This window comes from Lepidochelys olivacea (assembly GCF_965140295.1).
Source record: "Lepidochelys olivacea isolate rLepOli2 genome assembly, chromosome: 26".
NCBI lineage: Eukaryota > Metazoa > Chordata > Testudines > Cheloniidae > Lepidochelys > Lepidochelys olivacea.
Genome location: NC_140436.1, coordinates 6,809,041 through 6,830,593, shown reverse-complemented (window position 1 = coordinate 6,830,593; position 21,553 = coordinate 6,809,041). Strand labels below are relative to the sequence as shown.

Below are 21,553 nucleotides of genomic sequence, written 5' to 3'. Positions count from 1 at the left end.
GGTCAGAGGAGAACAGTTCCGTGGTAGTTGGCCGACTCAATACAATCAGACCTACTTTTCATTCCAATCTTGGCCCCTAAGCACGTGCCCAGGAGTTGGATGGGGAATTCCTCGGGGGTTATAGAACAACGCTGTGGAGCTACTTTGTGGCTGATACTCCAATCTCAGGGGAATGCCCTCGGTGGAGGGGACCGGCCAGCATGGCAGATACACCTGCTCGACCCCCAGCTTCCCTCTCTGTGGCAACATGCAAGGAGACCCCATAGAACTGGGCTGCATGAGCTCCCCAAAACTGGCCTCATTCTGAAGCAAGAAGTCCCTCAACAGCCAAGGAGAGTCAGGATTTGCCCCATACCAAAGCACCGTTAACTTTGCCTTTCCATACCGCTGTGTGTGTCCCAAAGCTGTGTGCATACATTAGCAAATTATACAGCCAACCCCGCCCCCACCAGCGATGTAGGTAACTGTTACACTCATGATATAGCTGGGGAAACTGAGGCACGGGGCGATTAAGCGACTTGCCCAAAAGCCTGTGGCAGGACCAGAACCCAGTTCTCCCCATGCACAATCCTATATTGTAACTGCTAGACGATGCTCCCTCTTCTGCCTTTATAATGAAGTAGAATAAAAACCAGAAATTGTTTCAATGCCTTGCATTGTACAATCTGACTTCTACTTTCTTTCTCCCACCCTTTGCCTGTCTCTACTAAGACTATAAACGCTTCAGAGCGAGAACTACTTACTGTTTGTGTGTACAGCACCTTGCAACAAAGGGTCCTGATGTAGATCCCTGATCTAGGCACTCCTGTAATAAGAAAAAACAACCTGATTATACCGCACCTCTGTTTATAGGGAAACCTGTCCTGTGAAAAGTATTTCCACAGTATTTTCTGTCCACCACTTCCTGGGGTGAAAATTCCAGTTGTGTCCGTTGAGTTTTGCTCAGGGTTATTTTTTTGTCTCGGGAGTTGGAGCATTTTGTTATGAAAACAAATCATTATTCTTTTCTCGATACATTGTTTTGATTGGAGTAATCAACCAAGCTCCATAAAATCATCAAAGATTTGCTGCCAATCACACTGAAATCCTAGCACAATTGTGCTCTCAGCTGGGGAATTTATACAGTATGAACAAGCAGAAAAGGGGATTTATTCCAATTATTTAAGGGGTTTTTTTTACTGCACTGATAATTAATCCTGATAGTTATTTTAAGAGGATTTAAAATATTTTTCTAAGTGCTGGTATGGTTAACTGTTTCATACCTGTTTTTCACGATTACTTCTGTTCTTCAGCTACAAATATGTACTGTATATATATGCCTTCTGTATGTTATTGTTAATGATCTTTTGTATCATTTAATGCCTAGAGACTCCAACACAGGATCAGGGTCCCATTGTATGCCATACAAACAGAGCATTATGCAATCCTTGCACCAAAAAGCTTACATACTTAATGGACAAGAAAACATACAAGCAAGAGGAAGAACGACTAGCTCGGTTGTTGTGGGGTGTCCACCCTCACCTCCCAAAACTACTGAATTAGCAAACAGTTTCCATTTTACCCTTATTGAATTTTGTTCAACCGTCAGGCAAGGCAGAGGAACAACACTGTGTTTTATATCCAGACCATGAAGGAGACATTCCTGCCTGGGGTAAATCTTTCCTTCCTCTGGGTAAAGCCACCATCTCAGGAAAAGACAAGGCAAACTATTAATTTATAACGGATTGCCAGAGCAGAATGGGTTGCCTTAAGACAATCAGAAAGTCCCCCAAGTAACGCAGAAAACACAATGACTACATAGGAGGAGCGATGAATACAAAGCAGCACAAAGACGCAAGAGCAGCTTCCTCCCCGTCACTACCTTGGGACTGGAGAAGCAAACTCTGCGCAAGAGGTGTTGATGAGTCAGTCACAACCCACGCTTTCTGACATGGCATGGTTAAGGCTTGATTGATGTTATTCAATAAGACAGATGTCTTATCGCTGTACCACAGGAAGGGACTTCAGGCAGATCCACCCATGAGACCTCAGGGGAAGACACTTGCTCCTGAGCTGTATTCTCAGGTCAAGGAGCAAACTTCCCTTAATGACGGGGAGTGGTGCATTCTGTAAAAAGAATGAGATTAACAGAAGGACGATATTGGTTTTTCCTCTTGGCTTTAGCAAGGACTTTTGCACAGCTTCCAGCATTGTGAAGCTTTATCCTCATTGAGGACCAGTTATGAGGGACGCTGAGCTTTCTTAGGGGAGACAGAGCCTGAATTTTAGCCCTCCTGTTGCAAGATTTATTACAGAATGGATCAGAGAAGGGAACCAAACTTTTAACTCAAAACCTACATGAGATGGGATCTCTGGATCCTAAGCGTTCCTGAACTTTGGGCAAGTACAGATCTAGGCTAAGATTTTCCCAAGTGACTAGTGATACTGATTGCCTCCATTCCCAACCTGAAACAATTAAAAGGGGCCAGACTTTTAGAGGAAGGATGCTCAGTGCTTTGTCTTTTTGGAAACCCAAAAAAGTGAGGCGCACAAAACCACTAGTCATTTGGGAAAAACTTAGCACCAATCCTATGTCTACAATCATCAACATAAGCCACACCTAATATCACAGCCCCTCTTACTTATGTTGTAACTACCACTTCTTTGCAACTGTTTGATGGAATTGCCTTCGACTGACACTCGATGCACTCCCAAGTTCAATGCCAGGCCTTGATTAGAATCAATAAAGCCCTGCACAGCTTGGAACCTGGCTAATCTTTGAGATGTCAACAGCTATGTCTTGTTACCTGTCACCTGAGTTTAAAAAATAACCTCCAAAAAAACAGGGTGCAGACAACTCGGAATCCTCAGTAAAGGCCTCTGTGCTCTGGAACCAATCTTTTGTCACTGAGCCATGGCTATGGAGCAAGAAGCATATATTTATTCAGTATTTCTGCTGATTAGGTTCAGTAACTGAGCAGGTGTTCAGACAGGACAGTGATAGCAGAGAATTGCCTGTTTTGTAAGCAGCTGTGAGCAATAGATTGGTTATTCTTTGCAAACATCCCCAAATATTGATACAATAGTCATGATATGATCGTATAAATAACCCTCATGGCTTTCTAAATTACATGTGTACACTTACATGGTGGCCTGGTGTGATGCTTTGTCCTGGGTACCTCTCATGCATACTGCAGTTCCTTATGGAAATAGTAGATATTGTTCTCATGCAGGGATATACTTCTCACTCAGTGATACATTTCTCACGCTGAGTAAATAACGAGCGGTTCTCATAGCCCTGAACTGCCTTTAATCATGTACACATTTCTCATTGCAACAAGAGAGCTCGAAGATAACAGCAGTATCTTATTGCCTTCCTCCCCAACTGAAATCCTGGGAGATATTCCAGCCCACAAGAAGTCAGAGTCACCTCTGGTAGGAATCCACTGAATTTACACTAACAATGGATTTGGTCCAAGGAATTTATGAGAGGCAAACTTTGCATAGCACCCTTCCACCGCTGCTCTGGCTGTGGCATTCCAGGCATTTTGTGCAGCCGGATTCTGGCCTTTGAAACAGAAACAGCCACCATAGGGCCAAAGCCTCTGCTGGTGTAAATCAGTTTGCTCCAGTGGTTTCCATGAAGCTACCTTAATTTAAACGGGCTGAGACTCTGCCCTTCACCAATGCCTTCCTTTCCTGGGCAGCTCATCTCCACTTTGTTTAGTATAGTTAGTGAGCTGAGGCCTGTAACTTTTGGTTCTGCTTTCTGGTCTTCTTCCCCCTCCCAGACCTCCAACAACAGATGCTCTGAGTGCATTCAACCTTTGTGAACTTCAAAATAATATATTAAAATGTGGCTGTGCCCAATCAATGGGCCCTTGTGCCCAATAAATGCCCCAACAGGGAGAGAGACCGGAGAAATTAAATAATGAGCTTGTAAAAACCCATGCCTTCCTTGCACCTTTTGGTTTAATTGGTTACAGTCTATAAAATAAATTGAGGCTGTAAAATTTTCATATGCTCTTGAAAGTACAGTGTAGTCTAAGGGTGGCAGAGAGTCAGGACTCCATTCTCTGCCAGTGACTCAATGTGGGACCCGAAACACACGACTCAGCCCCTCTAGGCCTCAGTTTACCTCTCTGTAAAGCGGGGGTATTATTTCTATACCTCACAGTGCAGATTGCAAGGCTTAGCAGAATGAATGGGAAGTGCTTTGAGATCCACAGCTGGATGGCGTGGCAGAAAGGGAAAGTGTCACTGGAGCTTTTCTGGTGGTACCACTATGAAAAGAGACAGCACAACTTTTAACTGATTTACTTTTTAAACTAACTTAGGCCCAGATTCGGAAAAGATATTTGGGCTCCTAACTTCCACTGAAATCAATGGAAGCTAGAAACCTAAATACCTTTAAGGATCTGGATCTTACAGAGGGCTTGTTGACATGGGGACACACGAGAAAATTAATCTGAATTAAATAAAGATGTGAATTTTAACGTCGTTTATTTAAACTGCATTAACCCCCTATGCGGGCACACTTGTTCAGAACTGAAGTGGCTTTAATCGGATTTAGCTTAATTCCCTTCCAAAGTGAATTAAACTGAATAAAATTAAGGCCACTTTAATTCTGAAAAGAGCAACCACACCAGGACTTAATGTGGTTTAACTAACCCACTTTAAATTTGCATCTTCATTTAATTCAGATTAATTTTCCTGAGCATCCCTGTGTAGACAAGCCCTTACTACCAATGGGCAGATGTGGTCTGAGCCAGCCAAATCAATGGTCTATTAAAGCATCCCAGCGAAGAAACAATACAACTGAAGATGAAGAAGAGGTGCTAGCTTTATTTTATTGAAAAACCTTATCGCTCACCCCATGGAGACGGAAGGAGCCAGGGAATTTATTACACCGCATCAGTGCGAAGATTTCTCCTGGCAGCTCAAGGACTTGTCAGGAAATGATTAAGAAAGCAGAGGAAATTAAAGTCAGAGAGTTTTGATCCCAGTCACATTTCTCCACCCCTGCCCACAATCCCCTTTGACGTGGGAGAAGGGAATTGCTCAGAGCTCAGCTTAATGTCAAAGGGCAACACCTCAGAGCAAGAAATATACTGGATGCCAAATGGAAGCCTTACCCATCTGACGAACCAAGCTTCTCGTTTGCTTACGTTGTTAAGTATCTCAAGATAGGAGCCATCACCTTGTTATCAGCAACCGGCTGTCAACGCCTAAGGAATACGGATGCGGCACCCTGACATTGTCCCACTTTAACACCACCAAGAAACCACTGAAGACTGGAGAAGCCAATGTAGACTCGCACCGTATTTGTTTGATCATTTAAAGGCCAAGTCCTGCAGTTGTTGCTCAAAGTCCTAATAAAGTCACTTGCAGCGGGTGGTTGGGGGCTGTGCCTGAATTCTATCTCGGAGAAGCAGCAGTGCCTAGTGGATAGCGCTCTGAACTGGGGGCCAGGAGACTCGGGTTCTATTCCCAGTGACCCACTGGGTGACCATGGGCAAGTCACTTGACCTCGGTCTCCCTTCACACCTTGTTTGTTTAGAAAAGGGTCTCGGGGTACGTCTACACCACTCAGAGGTGTGACTGCAGCCCTGACAGACAGACCCAAGCTATCTTTGATCTAGCTAGCTCAAACAGCAGAAAAGCTGCAGCCACAGAGGCTGTACAAGCTCACCCAGGACTTTCGGTATGTACTCAACGGCTAGCCCATGCTGCCAGGGCTTCACTGCTGTTATCTGAGCTAGATCAAAGCTGGGTCAGGTCTGGCTCCATGTGCTGCAGTCAGACTTCTAACTGCAGTGTAGACAGACCTTTAGACATGGTGCAAAGTACGGAGATGTCCACACTGCAGCTGCGCCACTATAATGCCACAGTAGAGACACTTCCTACAATCGATGGAAGGGGGTTTTCCATCAGCATAAGTAATCCACCTCTTGGAGAGAATGCTGCCGTTGTCCTAGCCACGTCTACACCAGGGGTTAGGTCGAACTAAGTACGGCACTCGGGGCATGACGTTTTTCACAGCCCCGAGTGCCGGAACTAGGTTGATCTAATTGTGAAGAGTTGGCCAGGCCTAGCACAGCGGAGCCTCGAGGTACGATTGCAGTATAAATCATAATAAACCTGAGACATTTCTCCTCAGCTTTCTGTTTGAGATCCAGACGATACGTTTGACCGCTTTTACTAAATAATAATAATAATAAAAGAATCTATAGCTCTTATGCAGCACTTTTCACTGTCAAACTCAAAGCACTTACAAAGGCAGGCAAATATCTTTGCCTCTCTGAGCTCACAATCTAAACAGACAAGACATACAAAAGACTGTTGTCTTCATTTTACAGGCGGGGAAACCAAGGCACAGGGAGATTAGAGGTTTTGCTTGAGGCCCACTTAGGTCAGCAGCAGAGCTGACACTAGAAGGTCTGCCAAATCCTAGCCAGTGCCCCTCCATGGGCCCATGCTACAGAATAGCTGCAAGGAGCAAGCCTGAATGAGCAAGTCTCTTCAAACTCCATTCCTGAGATGAGGGGATAGCCACGGTAACCCCTCACTGTACCCACTGCAAATGCCCTGACAAGTATCTCTGACCTTGATTAATGCAAATTTCTCCTCTTCGGCCTCACTAATGCCCAGCTCTGTCCTAAATGCAATCACTGAAAGCATCCTTCACATCACATCTGTCTGCCTCCCACTTTGAACCCCTCCACTGGCTTTCCATTTCTTACGGCACCAAGCTCAAGCCCCTAACATGTCCCCTTTCCTGCATCTCTCCTCCCACCCCCTTTGTCTCTTTTCCCACTCTTAAGTCTACACTTAACATGCTACATCGATGCAGGTACGCTGCCGTAGCGCTTTAATGAAAACGCTCTAAGCCGCTGGGAGAGAGCTCTCCCGTCGGAATAGTTAATCCACCAGCCCGAGAGGCAGGTGCTGTGTTGGTGGAAGAAGCTCTCCTGCCAACATAGCATTGTCTACATTAGGGGTTAAGTCAGTATAAATACATCGCTCAGGAGTGTGGATTTTTCACACTCCTGAGCGACAGTTATACTGATATAGGTCGTGTAGAACAAACCTCAGCCTGATGCCTGAAATACACACTCTCCTTCATCTCAGTCACCAAGCACCTCTTTCTCCTCCTTCAAAAATCCCTTCTTCAAAAGCCACCTCTCCCATGGATCTGTCCTCCTTCCCTCCTCCTAAGCTATCCGCATCCCTCTTGTGAACTCTTTTCCTCTGCTGAGCCTTGTGGGACTTCTCTAACCTGTCAGTTCCTAGGGGCAAGGGACAGGAAGCCGAGTCTTGTTTGAGCTGAGAAAAGGGTGGTTTAATCTTTGTTTGTTCATTTGCTCGCTTGAGTTCTCTTTCTGCCAGATTTTCTATTTTTGTTTTGCCAGCTCCCGAACATGGGGTTTTCAGTAAGACGTGGTAGTGATGTCCTATCACAAGTAAGGCTATTATTTGCAGTACCTGGGCAGAATCGGGTGGATATGAGGAAAGACTCCAACTGCGTCTGTTTTCTCGACGAAAGAGCTTCAGATAAACAGCCAAACATGAACCGCCCAGAGGTTCGTCCACTGCTCTAACCCCTTTCTCCCTCAGCCCCATCCTGTGAGGTGCAGAGAGCGCTCAGTGACCATCAATTTCCAGCACTGTATTATTTTTATTTGCATTAGTCTAGATTGAGGCCCCATTGTGCTAGGCACTACACTCAAAGAGCTTCTCAACCAAAAACACAAGACAAAAGGAAGCATAATTTTACAGATGGGAATGAGGCAACACGGATATGGGGCCAGAGTTTCAAAGGGCCTCAGTATGCTATAAGCTTTTGAAAATCTAGACAGGAGAGTCACGGCATGAGCTGCTGGGCACTACTGAAAATCAGAGCCTTATTTCGGCACCTGTATGGGAGCTGAGCTCTTCTGAAAACTTGGAGCCCAGTTGGGGATGCTGAGGACTTGGGAGCCTGGCCCCAAACTTTTGAAAATCTGAGGACGAGTGACTTGCTCAGGGGAACCCAGGGAGTCTGCGTCCGAGCTGGGAATTGAACCCAGACCACAAAGACACCCTTCTCACTCTTGCACATATAGACTTTTAAAGCTGAGGGGAGAATGGACGACAAACAGCTTGATTTCTCCAAATCCATCTGAAGAGCGAGTTGGATCTATTATTTTCTTTCCCTTTTTCCCCCCTTCCTCCTTCAGGGAGGCACCATTGTGTTTTCAGCTGTTTGGGCCCAGATCTGAAACCCACATAGTGACTGACATCACCCATTTGCGCTACATCCCCATTTGTGCTGGCAGATCTCTAAAGATAGATCAGAGGGAAGATTAGCATCCCAAGCAGTATTAATAGGAGGCAGCTGCTCTTTAAAGAGACTTTTAAATAATGTAAAGAAACTTAGTCATATTTTTAAAAGACTTCTAAATTAACCAGGCTGCCCCTCTCCTGTACACACACTTCTGTTCTCTCTTGGCTGCTCAGGCCGCGTTTGGGTTACTACTCGCTGCGTGCTCAAACAAGTGATGCATCAGCCCCTGATTGGCTGGATAACATCAGTTCCATTGCTGATATCAGACTTTGGCTCAAAGGAACTGGAGTCTTACGATTGAAATGGCAGCTTTGTACTCGGAGAAGTCGGCAGTGTGCACTTTAACTACTTCCCTGCCAAAGCATGGCATGCCCAGATCTTCCCCAATATAGGAGCAGACTCTGTTTATACTGGAAGCTATTTGAGGCAGGGACCTCTGTCTTTCTAATGTCGGTAAAGTGCACCCAGCACATTCTTAAAAAGAATGCATCACATTTATGAAGACAGCACCCTATAAAGTAGGGTATGTTCTTTGTCACTGTGATTAGACCAGATTTCCCCCCAGCCAAGAGGGGCATTAATGGGGGGGGACCAATTGCTACTTCCGAAAGAGAACGGAGCAGACCACAATGATGGATTATTTAATGATTAGAAATGGCAGACTGCCACGGAAGCCTTGTGATAAAGAATTTGAGGATTACTGAGGCAGTCCTCAGAAGGATCCAAAACTCTTTGTGGAACCAAGAGAAACAAAGTCCTGACACACTCGGTCGTACTCAGTCAAGGACTTCTGAATTCACAGTATTACGGACAAAATCCCTTGTGTAAAACCTTCGGGCAGAAGCACAGAGTTAGAGACGGGAAAACCCAAAAGGTGAAGTCCATACTACACAGGCGGACCAAACCAAAACCCCAGCTTTGGGGAAGGATGGTCTTGTAGTTAAAGCCCTGGGCTGAGGCTCAGGAGATCCGTGTTCAATTCCCAGCTCCGCAAGAGACTTGTGTGACCTTGGGCAAGTCACTTAACATCTCCTTGCCTCAGCTTCCCAACTGTAAAATAGAGATAATACTACTACCTTTCTCCCACCCTTTATCTCATCTGTGACTGTAAGATCTTCAGGGCAGAGACTCCTTATTACATGTCTGTACAGCACCTGGTACATGGGAGGTGCTGTTCTCATTTGAGGCTCCAGGTGAAACTGTACAATACACAGCTAATAACAGGGAGCACTCCCTGAACTTTGGAAAAGTTTGGAGCCAGATTCAGTTCACATTTTGCAACTTGGGACCATCTCTGCTTTGTCTTTCTGTTGGATTTTCAAGAGTTATTTTACCACCACACAGAGCGGGCCAAAACAACACGAGATCTGGGTCTTTTCTTTTATGGTGGAAAGACCTCAGACCTTCAACTATTTTGGCTGAATAAATGGCTCCCTAGTGCAATAAAAACACAAAATGCAAATATAAATCTTGTGAAATTCAGATTTACTCACATCTGTAGACCCTATTTGCACAGTGCTAATCAGGATGTCTGGATACTGTATAGTTACCTACAGGGATGTGGAAAAGCTGCTAGGTTTATGGAACTAGTCCACAGAAAATGGCAAAGCAATAGTTGCAATTTGTCCCCTTTCCCAGCACTCTCCTGCCCCTCAGCCATTTACTCCAGGTGATGAACACTCCGTCCCGCTCTCTTGGTGCCATTGTATACTCCAGTCCAGCTCCGAGCAGTCTTACAATGCCATGCTTCATGAATAACCTTCTCTGAACATTAACTGAATAATACATTGAAACCTTAGCTGCTCTGTGCTATTCTGAAAACAAAATGCTGTCATACAGTGCAAGACTCACGCCAGCTCAGACTCACCGATGTGGTGCACTGAGCAGGGAATGAACATTAAGCCAAATGCTGTCTTCACTTAAACCCAGGGACTCAGCACTTCCATACACCTCATGTAGTTATCTGCACGTGTGCAAAGTGACTTGACATTCTTTATATGACCGTAGCCCCGAGAGGCTCTCACCAAACTCTGGACCCGACTGTGCTAGGTGGGATGCAAACACAATGAGAGACTGTCCCTAGCCCGAGGAGTTTACAATCTAACAGACTAGACAAAGGGAAGGAGGGGAAACAGAGGACAGAGAGTGGAAGGGTCAGAGCAGGTCAGTAGTAGAGCGAACATTATAACCCAAATATTCTGACTCCCAGTCTAGTGCCTTATCTACAGCACTGCGTATTTTACACCCTCTTGTGTACTGGTGTGAATGATAACACGGGGACCCTGATGTCTAGTAGAGTTGGAAAGGGTGAGGGGAATGTGAAAAACAGAGGGAATTATTGGAGACATCCCTGTTAGGGATGGATGAATCTAAAAAAATGTCAGCGTTCTGAGAAAGTAGCACAAGATTTGTGGCTTCTCTGGAATTCACCCGAACCCCGAGTCTGCAAAACCGGGCTAGGAGGAAGCTCCAGATAGCCTCAGTACAGAGGCAGAAATACAATGGAGGAAAGCGGTTGGCAGGAGGAGAGAGAGTGGGCCTGCCTCTCCAATTTGTTGCACCCAGCAGCATCATTTACGCTTGTGCAGAATGAGTGTGCAGTGGGTGTAAGAGCACAAGTGTAAACGCTAACACAAAGTGCAAGGGAATCCTTTTTGATTAACATTTCCCACTGATGCAGCCCCGTCAGTGGCTGAGATAGCGATAGCCTAGAAACCAGCTGCAGACATTCTCATCGTAGCTCAGAGACATTCTAGACTCTGTGAGCTGTTAGAATGCTGGTGCCTTGTCTGTATTACTGTTCCCACCATTGCCAGCACGGTCGGAGCAGGAGCAGAATTTGGTCCAAGATTAAGTCATCTTAGCACCACTCTAAGGATGTGACCGTTCCCCCCCACCTCGCCCTGATGAAGGCAAGTTACACGGTCCTGACCCTGCAGCCCTTTCTCGGTGGAAAATGTTAAAGGATTGAGCCCAGATCAATTGCAGCCTCAGTAAAAGGCAAGGTAGGAACCTGCCCAGTAAGCCGGCGCCAAATTCCGAGAGGTGCTGACCACCTGCAATTCCCATTGAGTTCATGAGAATGAGGTCAACCTTCCTGAAATCAAAGGTACAAGTGTGGTTAAAGCATAGGACTAGGAGTCAGGATTCCTAAGTCTAGCCGAGTCTCTGCTACTGACTTGCTGTGCGACCCTGGCCAAGTCACTTAAGCTCGCTGTGCCTCGTTTGACCCATTTGTAACATATGGCTATCCAAACCTAGTAGGCCAGCTGTGAGGCTTAATTAACGAAGAACTGAGATCCTCAGATTGAAAGCACTCTACGGAAGTGGATATTATCATTGTGAGCTGCCTAATGTGGCCTTGATAGTTTCATTAGATGAGTTTTCGAACCCTTGATGCATTATATTATTTTTAATTTATATTTTAGGGAGTCTGTTCCCTTTGGCAGAAGATTAGATGAAAGTGACAAAAAGTACTGACTGCCTTTGGCACTGGTTGTCTTAACATTAATCATACTGAATTCCTTGCAATTCTGAATTCCAAAAAGAATTCCACAATCACTTACACCCAAATGTGTCTCCAAGTTGACTTCTAATCACTTTTCCATGCAGTACACACCCTCCCCTCAAGGTACTGCATAGAGACTTTGGAAATTGCTCATAGCCAGTGTGTGTATTTTGGGGGCAGGAGACAAACAACTCTTCTATGGAATGTAATAGTTCCTAACGCATGATGCATTTCCCCCTGCCCCATTAATTCTCTGAGGCTGCATTTTGTTTCGATATTATGTGCCCAGAATTTCAATGCACGGAGTCCACGGGTGACCTCAGATGGAAATTAAGCAATTTCCCTAATTTTACTTTATTTTTGAGCTCAGATATTTTAGTTTACTTTCCTCCCCTCTTCCCAAAAGTCCTTTTTTTCCAATTTAAAGAAAGGTCTCAGATTAAAAAACAAAAACAAACACACACACACACACACGGTAAAACTCAGCCACTCCAAAGCAGAAAACAAAACCAACAAATTTGACAGACCCCATCCGCCCACTTCACCAAGTCTGTCAAACCAAACAATAAATAGCATTTGAATAATGCTTAATATTTTCAAACCACTGTACAGACATTAAGCCACACATCAGATACAAAAGCATTAATATCCCCAATTTACAGATAAGGAAAATTGACGCATAGAGGTTCATAGGTTTTAAGACCAGAAGGAACCATTATGATAAGAATATAAGAACGGCCATACTGGGTCAGACCAAAGGTCCATCAAGCCCAGTATCCTGTCCTCTGACAATGGCCAATGGCAGGTGCCCCAAAGGGAATTAACAGACAGGTTATCATCAAGTCATCCACGCCCTGTCACCCAATCCCAGCTTCTGGCAAACAGAGGCTAGGGACACCATTCCTGCCCATCCTAGCTAATAGCCATTGATGGACCTATCCTCCATGAATCTATCTAGCTCCCTTTTGAACCCTGGTATAGTCTTGGCCTTCACACACCCTCTGGCAAGGAGTTCCAGAGGCTGACAGTATGTTGTGTGAAAAAATACTTTCTTGTGTTTGTTTTAAACCTGCTACCTATTAATTTCACTTGGTGGCCCGTTGTTCTTGTATTATGAGAAGGAGTAAATAACGCTTCCTTATTTACTTTCTCTATACCACTCATGATTTTATAGACCTCGATCATATCCCCCCGTTAGTTGCCTATTTTCCAAGATGAAAAGGAAGCCGTTCTATACCCCTAATCATTTTTGCTGCCCTTTTCTGAACCTTTTCCAATTCCAATAGATCTTTTTTGAGATGGGGGCGACCACATCTGCACGCAGTATTCAAGGTGTGGGCGTACCATGGATTTATATAGAGGCAATACGATATTTTCTCTCTCATTATCTATACCTTTCTTGACGATTCCCAACATTTTGATGATCATCCAACGTCCGGTTTCCTGAAGAAAACAGTCCAGAGAATTTCCCACAATGCTTTCTGCATCAAACCCAACAATTTGTAGGTCTTATCTTTTAGAAAGAGACATCCAATCTGGGCTTTTAAAGACTCCACGATGGAGGATACCACTCACCAAGTTAAATGACTTGCCCCGAGGCATAGCGGGAGGTGAGTGGCAGGGCTGGGATTAGGACTAGGGCTTTCCTGTTTGCCGCAGCCAGCCCACTGGCCCGCACAGCGCGGCTGAGAGGGACAAACTTGTTTGGTCAAAATATGGAGTACTACCACTCCTACTCTGACTTTCCACCTACTCCATGCTGTGGGCATCCCTAAACGGACAACTGGGTCTGAACCAAGGGAGAGGGATCGCTTGATAATTGCCCTGTTCATTTCTGCTGAGAAGCATCTGGTCCTGGCCACTGTCAGAGACAGGATATTGGGCTAGATGGACCATTGATCTGTTCTTACATTCCTACTTGAAGCCAAAGTCTCTCTCTGAATGTCTCACTGGGGCACTTACAATGTTGCACGACATTCCATCCCCTTCTTACCTGGCCCTTTACGGGAAGAGGCCCTGCAGCCTGCTACCCACCTTCCAAGCACCTTGATTTCCTCTGATGGGGTAACCAAGTGACACGCTCCCCTCTCCAGCCACTGAGGCCTTTAGGTGGATAACCCAGTCCCTTCCAATCCACTTATCCACCATCTGCTGGGGCAAGAGATCTCCTTCTTGCCCCGCCCTGGAGCAAGCCGGCCAGGTAACATTTCTGCTTAGTCCCGCTGCTCCGCTCCTTTAAAGTGAGCTGATGGCCCCTCGTCACTGGAAAGTCCTTGAAACATTCAAGACTCCTCCCCCGCCCACCTTTGATCATTATTACGTATTATGTGTATTACAGCAGCAGTGAAAGGCCCCAACCTACACCCAGGCCCCATTGTGCTAGGTGCTGGACAAACAGTGAGAGACAGTCCCGACCCCAAAGATTTGACAATCTAGACATCCCCCAGGAATGGAGGTAGAGGGTGAAAATACCTTCACTGCATTTCCATGAGAACACCAGTTCTGAGGGAAACTGTAGTACAAGGAAGCAGCTGTATTCCTAGTATTGGATGGGATTATATTCAGGGATGCATGAGTGTCTGCAAACTACAGTGACAGGCCGTTTAGAAGTGTTGACAGATTAAATTAGACCGGCTGGCTAGAAAAATGAATAAATGGGGGGATTAAATAGGTGACCAGAGATGATATTAGAATTAGATGGAAGGATTAGATTAGATTAAGACTGGCTCATTAGGTAAATGGGGGATTAAATTAAAATGAAATGGATGCACTGGATGATAAGATAGAAACCCAGTCTGTGCATCTGAGATGAGATGGATTTAGAGGAGACTCGATTAGAATTAGATGGCTCTCTTAGATTAGTATTTATCGACAGCGTGCCTCTGACTTGTCATACTTCCTGCTTTGCATTTATTGTTCAAAGGCTTCCTGCTTCCCATACCACTCTTCTCCTACTTGATCCTGCAACAGAAACGCCAAATCTATGGCATCATATTAAATTTCCAGAGCAACTTCCTGCAATGTCACAAATACAAGATTACAGACTGTGAATCAAAGGGAAGGAGAAGGGTGGGAGGCTTGAGAGAAAACTCTGAAGGAGACACAAATATCGGAGAAAATAGCCTGGGGAAAAACAGGACATGACTCGCCAAACAAAACTGCTCTGTGTGTCCAATATTTTCAAACTGTGGCTGTGGTTTGGTTTTTCCCCCCCCAAGTTTGTTCCAGTACGAAGGTCCCAGTTAAACACAAACAAAAGCTCAAAACAATAGTCAGCACTTGTCTTTTAAAACTGAAATCTCCTGCTTCAGTCTGCTCACTGCTGCTCATCCCTCTTGTGCCACCTGCTGACCAAATGAGGATTTCCTCGGGCATTTCAATGAAGCGCCGGATCACGTATCATTTGGGGACCTCCAGAACATGAAACTATGAATGAAAACGCTTTGCCACCATAGCCAGAATGACACACACCCTCTTTTCCCCCTTCTGCCTCCTGACTTCCGCTCCCAAGAAAGCGCCCCAAACAGAGCTTGCCATAACCCCCAAAGCCACTAGCATCAGAAACCCTATGAAATCTGCTAAGGACTTCACTATTGTCAATCTGTTGTAAATGGCAGGTGCTCAGATACTATGATGATAGGGAACAATAAAACACCCTGAGAGGGGGAGAGGAGAGAGAGCGAGCGTGTATGCACTCTATACAATCAAATAATAATGGGCCAAACCCTAGGAGCCTTTCATAGTTTTACTTCGTTCTTAGAAGGCCCGCAGGAGTATGCATGAGAAAGAACTGAGTAAAACATAAGTTAGGAGATCACGATTTTGGCTTCTTGTTATTTATGATTTTACATACCACTGCTTGGGCCTCAGAAACATCTTTCAGTTACTTCAATGACAATTCAGAGTCACTCCCTTCTCTCCCGGAGAGAAGCTCCAGATTTATACTGCTGTAACTATGACCACAATCTGGTCCCTCATCAGGAGTTCTGCTTGAGTAAAGGTCGCAAGAGGGAGCCTTCAGGCTATCATTGCGTTGCACCAATTGCAGCTACAGTAAGTCAATTATTGCAATCAGCTTCTGGACTTTGAGAGGGGGGTAGAAACAGGAGGCAGGAGCACTGCAGCTGTGTCCCCAGGAGTAAGGACGCCCTCTGGTGCTGCCATTGGGCCTGCAGAGCTCTGCACAACTTCCAACACAGAAAGCTGCATGGCCGAGAACTGAGGCAAAAAGCCCTTGAGAGTTGCACCATTGAGGATATTGCTAGCACAGAGCTTGCTTTATTAATTTAAAAACCATATGTTTTAAACGACAGTTTTGTGAGGTGGGTTGAGCACTGACGAAAGGTGTCAGATAGACACCGTGAAGACTGAAACCTTCCATTTATCTCTAGCACAGAGCCCAGTCAGGGAGACTTCCTGCACACCTCCCACCCAGGGGACCTGAGAATCGAGGCCATGAGGTCCCATTACAAGGGCACTGGTCGGTGACTCTGGAGACCAAGATTCTGAGGACTCATTTCATTTCTGAACATTTTAAAGGGAAGGCGGCATGCAATCTCACCCAAATAGCTTGAATTTTGCAAATGTTTGGGGCCTCCTATTTATCAAACCCCTGGTGTGTCTGGGAAAGAGAAAAGTCGTTGAAGAAACAACATGTGCACAACTGCCATTTTGCAAAGTTAACTAATACGGCAATTTAAAAATAAACAGCAAACACCTCTTCAGGGTTTCTGACGAACAAAGTGCTGGCAATTTTTCAAAATGATTAAGTCATTGTTTTAGTTAAAGTGGTTTTTATAACCCCTAAAGCTATTTTTGATGGCTGTAGAAAAAGGAGAAAATCATTTTATAGCGACTCAAAAGCGTTTAAAGACACAGTTGTGCCAATTTTCGTCCCATACGAATTAACCCTTAATGGACAATGCTGGCCTTTCTACATGGTTCTTTTGGAGGGGGGTTTTAACCATGCTATACAATTCTGCAATGGAAATTTGATCCATGTATAGAATTCTACAGGATATTTGTTTAAAATAAAACTTGTACAAAAAGGAGACCATTCTCTGTTGTATTTTAGTCATTTATATTATTACTGTATAACTTGCGAGTGCCAATCAAGATTTGAGCCCCATTATGTTAGGCGCCGTACATATTCATAGTAAGAAACAGTCCTTGCCTCACTTACAATCTCAATATGCACGGAAGGTTAAAAAGTGAGATAAATAAAGTAATACCCACATTTTGTAGATGGGGTAATAAGGCACAGAGATTTAGGGACTTACCCAAGGTCACACAGGAAGTCTGTGGCACAGCCAAGACCCCCAGCTCTCCTGGGTCCCAGTCCAGTGCCTTAACAAGAAGTCTATCCTATTGAACCCTGTTCAACTTCTAAAGAAGTCTATTTGTTTCATCACTATTAAATTCCATAGACTTTCTCAGAGGAAAAATGAATGCATTGTAATAAAATTGTTACTAACATTGGGACATAGAATCATAGAATCTCAGGGTTGGAAGGGACCTCAGGAGGTCATCTAGTCCAACCCCCTGCTCAAAAGCAGGACTCATACCCAATTAAATCATCCCAGCCAGGGCTTTGTCAAGCCTGACCTTAAAAACGTCTAAGGAAGGAGATTCCACCACCTCCCTAGGCAACGCATTCCAGTGTTTCACCACCCTCCTAGTGAAAAAGTTTTTCCTAATATCCAACCTGAACCTCCCCCACTGCAACTTGAGACCATTACTCCTTGTCCTGGCCTCTTCCACCACTGAGAATAGTCTAGAACCATCCTCTCTGGAATTACCTCTCAGGTAGTTGAAAGCAGCTATCAAATCCCCCCTCATTCTTCTTTTCTGCAGACTAAACAATCCCAGTTCCCTCAGCCTCTCCTCATAACTCATGTGTTTCAGACCCCTAATCATTTTTGTTGCCCTTCGCTGGACTCTCTCCAATTTATCCACATCCTTCTTGTAGTGTGGGGCCCAAAACTGGACACAGTACTCCAGATGAGGCCTCACCAATGTCGAATAGAGGGGGACGATCACATCCCTCGATCTGCTCGCTATGCCCCTACTTATACATCCCAAAATGCCATTGGCCTTCTTGGCAACAAGGGCACACTGCTGGCTCATATCCATCTTCTCATCCACTGTCACCCCTAGGTCCTTTTCCGCAGAACTGCTGCCTAGCCATTCGGTGCCTAGTCTGTAGCTGTGCATTGGGTTCTTCCCAATCCTCCAATTTGTCTAGGTCCCTCTGTATCCTATCCCTGCCCTCCAGTGTATCTACCACTCCTCCCAGTTTAGTATCATCCGCAAATTTGCTGAGAGTGCAATCCACACCATCCTCCAGATCATTTATGAAGATATTGAACAAAACCGGCCCCAGGACCGACCCCTGGGGCACTCCACTTGACACCGGCTGCCAACTAGACATGGAGCCATTGATCACTACCCGTTGAGCCCGACAATCTAGCCAACTTTCTACCCACCTTATGGTGCATTCATCCAGCCCATACTTCCTTAACTTGCTGACAAGAATACTGTGGGAGACCGTGTCAAAAGCTTTGCTAAAGTCAAGATACAATACATCCACTGCTTTCCCTTCATCCACAGAACCAGTAATCTCATCATAGAAGGCGATTAGATTAGTCAGGCATGACCTTCCCTTGGTGAATCCATGCTGACTGTTCCTGATCACTTTCCTCTCATGTAAGTGCTTCAGGATTGATTCTTTGAGGACCTGCTCCATGATTTTTCCGGGGACTGAAGTGAGGCTGACTGGCCTGTAGTTCCCAGGATCCTCCTCCTTCCCTTTTTTAAAGATTGGCACTACATTAGCCTTTTTCCAGTCATCCGGGACTTCCCCCGTTCGCCACGAGTTTTCAAAGATAATGGCCAATGGCTCTGCAATCACAGCCGCCAGTTCCTTTAGCACTCTCGGATGCAACTCATCTGGCCCCATGGACAGATTCATCCCCTCTGATTTTACTGAGCCTTCACCAAGATGAAGATATGCAGAGTACCTGATACAGAGCTACGCAACAACTGATACAGAGAGGGAAAAACATATTTACATGCGAGTCTTGAGCTGCCCATGTTCCCTTACTTTCAGGGGACAAACCAAACCCCTCCAAACAAGAGGTGAAATCAACATGCTGGTTACAAGTAAAATGGTTCCACTCAGGATTACATAAAATGAAAGAGAAAAGTAGCTAACCTTGATGAAGAATGTCATGAATATAACATCTTTCCAGTAAAGATGAATCATTTCCCCAGGAATACTGGAATCCAATATCTACCAATTATGAAAATGTCCACATAAGTCAATGCATTCAAGGCTCAATAAATCAGACATTTTTAGTGAGAAAATGGGCATTGTATAACTCTCTTCAGTTGTTATAAATCTCGGGTGCAGAAGCAGTAAATACCATGACAGACAAGTATTAGAAATATAACCTAATGAATTCAAACTTCCACCAACTCACTAGGATAGGGCGACACAGTGATTTATTAATGCTAGAGGCCTGATTCAAAGCCCACTGAAAGATTCCCATGGACTTCAATGCGTTTTGGATCAGAACCTAGACTCCCATATTGTCAGAGACCAGAGTTCAACTAGGACCATTGGGTAACGGGTGTGAATGAGTTGGAGTGTCTTGTCCTAATTCCTCTGGTAAAGGTTTGACGTTACACTTTACAACACTAATGTACAATCCAATACAATCAGTAGCCTCAAGAATAGGACTACTCCCAGTAGGGCTGAAAATGCATTGACAGAGAGCTGTATGGCTGATCACAAGTTGGCAGTGTTTGTCTGGATTTAAGGAGCCTAGTCAGCGACTAGCTGGCCTGCACACGTTGCTGGGAGGTACAAGGGCATATCAATAGCAGAACAGCTACTCCTGACTAACCACATGCTATTCACCACATTCATGAATAAAAAATGCTCAGTACTTTTTAACTTCAAAGTACATTATGAGCATTAACGAATTAATCCGCACAGCCCCCCCCTACAGGAGGCAGGTAAGTGTTGTTAGCGATGGGGACGCTAAGGCAGAGAGGTGAACGAACACACCCAAAGTTACACATTTAGAACTCAAATTTCAGAGTAGCAGCCGTGTTAGTCTGCATTCACAAAAAGAAAAGGAGGACTTGGGGCACCTTAGAGACTAACAAATTTATTTGATGCATCCGATGAAGTGAGCTGTAGCTCACGAAAGCTTATGCTCAAATAAATGTTAGTCTCTAAGGTGTCCCAAGTCCTCCTTTTCTGTTTAGAACTCATTTACTCCTGGATCCCAAACCTATGCTCAAATTATTTTTTTTGGTTTTTTTAAAATCACACTTCCTGGATACTGGGTTTGATGCTGAATGATGCTGAGCACGACTGAAAATCTGGACCCTGGTATACCAGAATTTGAGCCATAATATGGCAGATTGTCCCCATTTAGTCAAGTCCACACAGGTGTTTACAGTGAGGAGAGAAAGGAGGAAACTGTGGTCCCAGATGACATTCTATCCTCTCTACCACCCTCCACCCCTCTGGCTGGGAATGTGTGCCAAGATGGGGTCATTATTCTCTCACTCAGGAACGGCTCCCTGCTCATCAAACGCAACAGCTCTTCTGAACTTAAATCGAACTTCGGAAGATTATTGTATGCGGCTCAGAGGGTCAGTAAGTTTGGCCACCCCTGCGCTGTACAGACAAGTAATGAAGCCCCTCCGCTAGAGACCTTACTGTATAGGTGAGACAAGGTGGGGGAGGTAATATCTTATTGGACCAGCCTCTGTTGGTGAAAGAGACAACAGTAAAGAAGGGAGATGTGTCAATGACATTTCTCAAGCATCCACTGATCGGTGATTTTGCAGCTTTCATTTCAAATGAGGTTTCTTTTCTTTGAAATGCTTCGCTCTGATTTTTAAACAGAAACAAGCTGCATGTGAGAAGAGTCCAAATAGAGGGCAGTGTAATAATTAGGTTTCAGGGCCAGACTGCCATGACTCTCCTCCTGTAGCATTTCATGGACGTCGTGAAACAAGCAAGCTGCTCAAATCAAAGGGGACTGGGTGGAGAATTGGGCCCAGTGATTTCACAAGCCAAATGCTGGCATAAGTGGGTGAAACTCCACTGGAGTCAATTGAGCTGTGCCAATTTACACCAGCAAAGTATTTGGTCCTACACTGGAAACAGTCTGAATGAAAAACTCAAACGTCTGTACAGAGCCTAGAACCATTTAAGCCTAAATGACAGCCTGATCAAGCTGCCCAATGTCAGCAAGTGCTAATGCTGTAACTCTACTGAGAATTGGATAGCGCTGGGAAAATATTGTTGTGACTTAAAAGGTTAATAGAAGCTGGGACACTACAGAAAAGAAGATTAATTGGGAACAAAAGAGGACAGTGCTGGGCTGTGTGTGTCATGGCTGCTTGGTCTAAGCACTGCAGCTTTAAGCACTGGGCATCTGGGTTTTGTCATGTAAAGATGTTCTTCCACACTGACAAAAAATGATGCACTGTGACCTAAGATTTGAACAGGTTAGATAGGCCCTGCAGCCAGCCTTTGTCAGCAATCTGCCATTCCTCTTCTGTAATCCCAAAGCTTGAGACAAAAAGCTTTACAAGTGCAGCCTTTCTGCTCTGGAGCTTTTGCTAATCTGAGCATAGCTATGGGCGTGCTGTTGTTGGTATGTCAAATTAGTCTTTATCGGTGCACTGAGAATTGTCTGCATGCGCTTTACTGAGCT

At 44.9% G+C, this 21,553-nt stretch overlaps 1 protein-coding gene across 3 annotated transcripts in view; it reads right to left on the bottom strand.

The window, feature by feature from the left end:
• Positions 1–21,553, bottom strand: part of SLC25A37 (solute carrier family 25 member 37) — a 137,999-nt gene that overhangs the window by 12,508 nt on the left and 103,938 nt on the right. For 2 of the 3 annotated variants that reach the window (XR_014709732.1, XR_014709733.1), the window contains exon 3: positions 744–805. The gene's annotated coding sequence lies outside the window, so the exon portion shown is untranslated. Of the gene's footprint in view, positions 1–743; positions 806–1,861; positions 2,024–21,553 lie in introns of those variants that run through there. The other variant, XR_014709734.1, reaches the window with a different exon arrangement.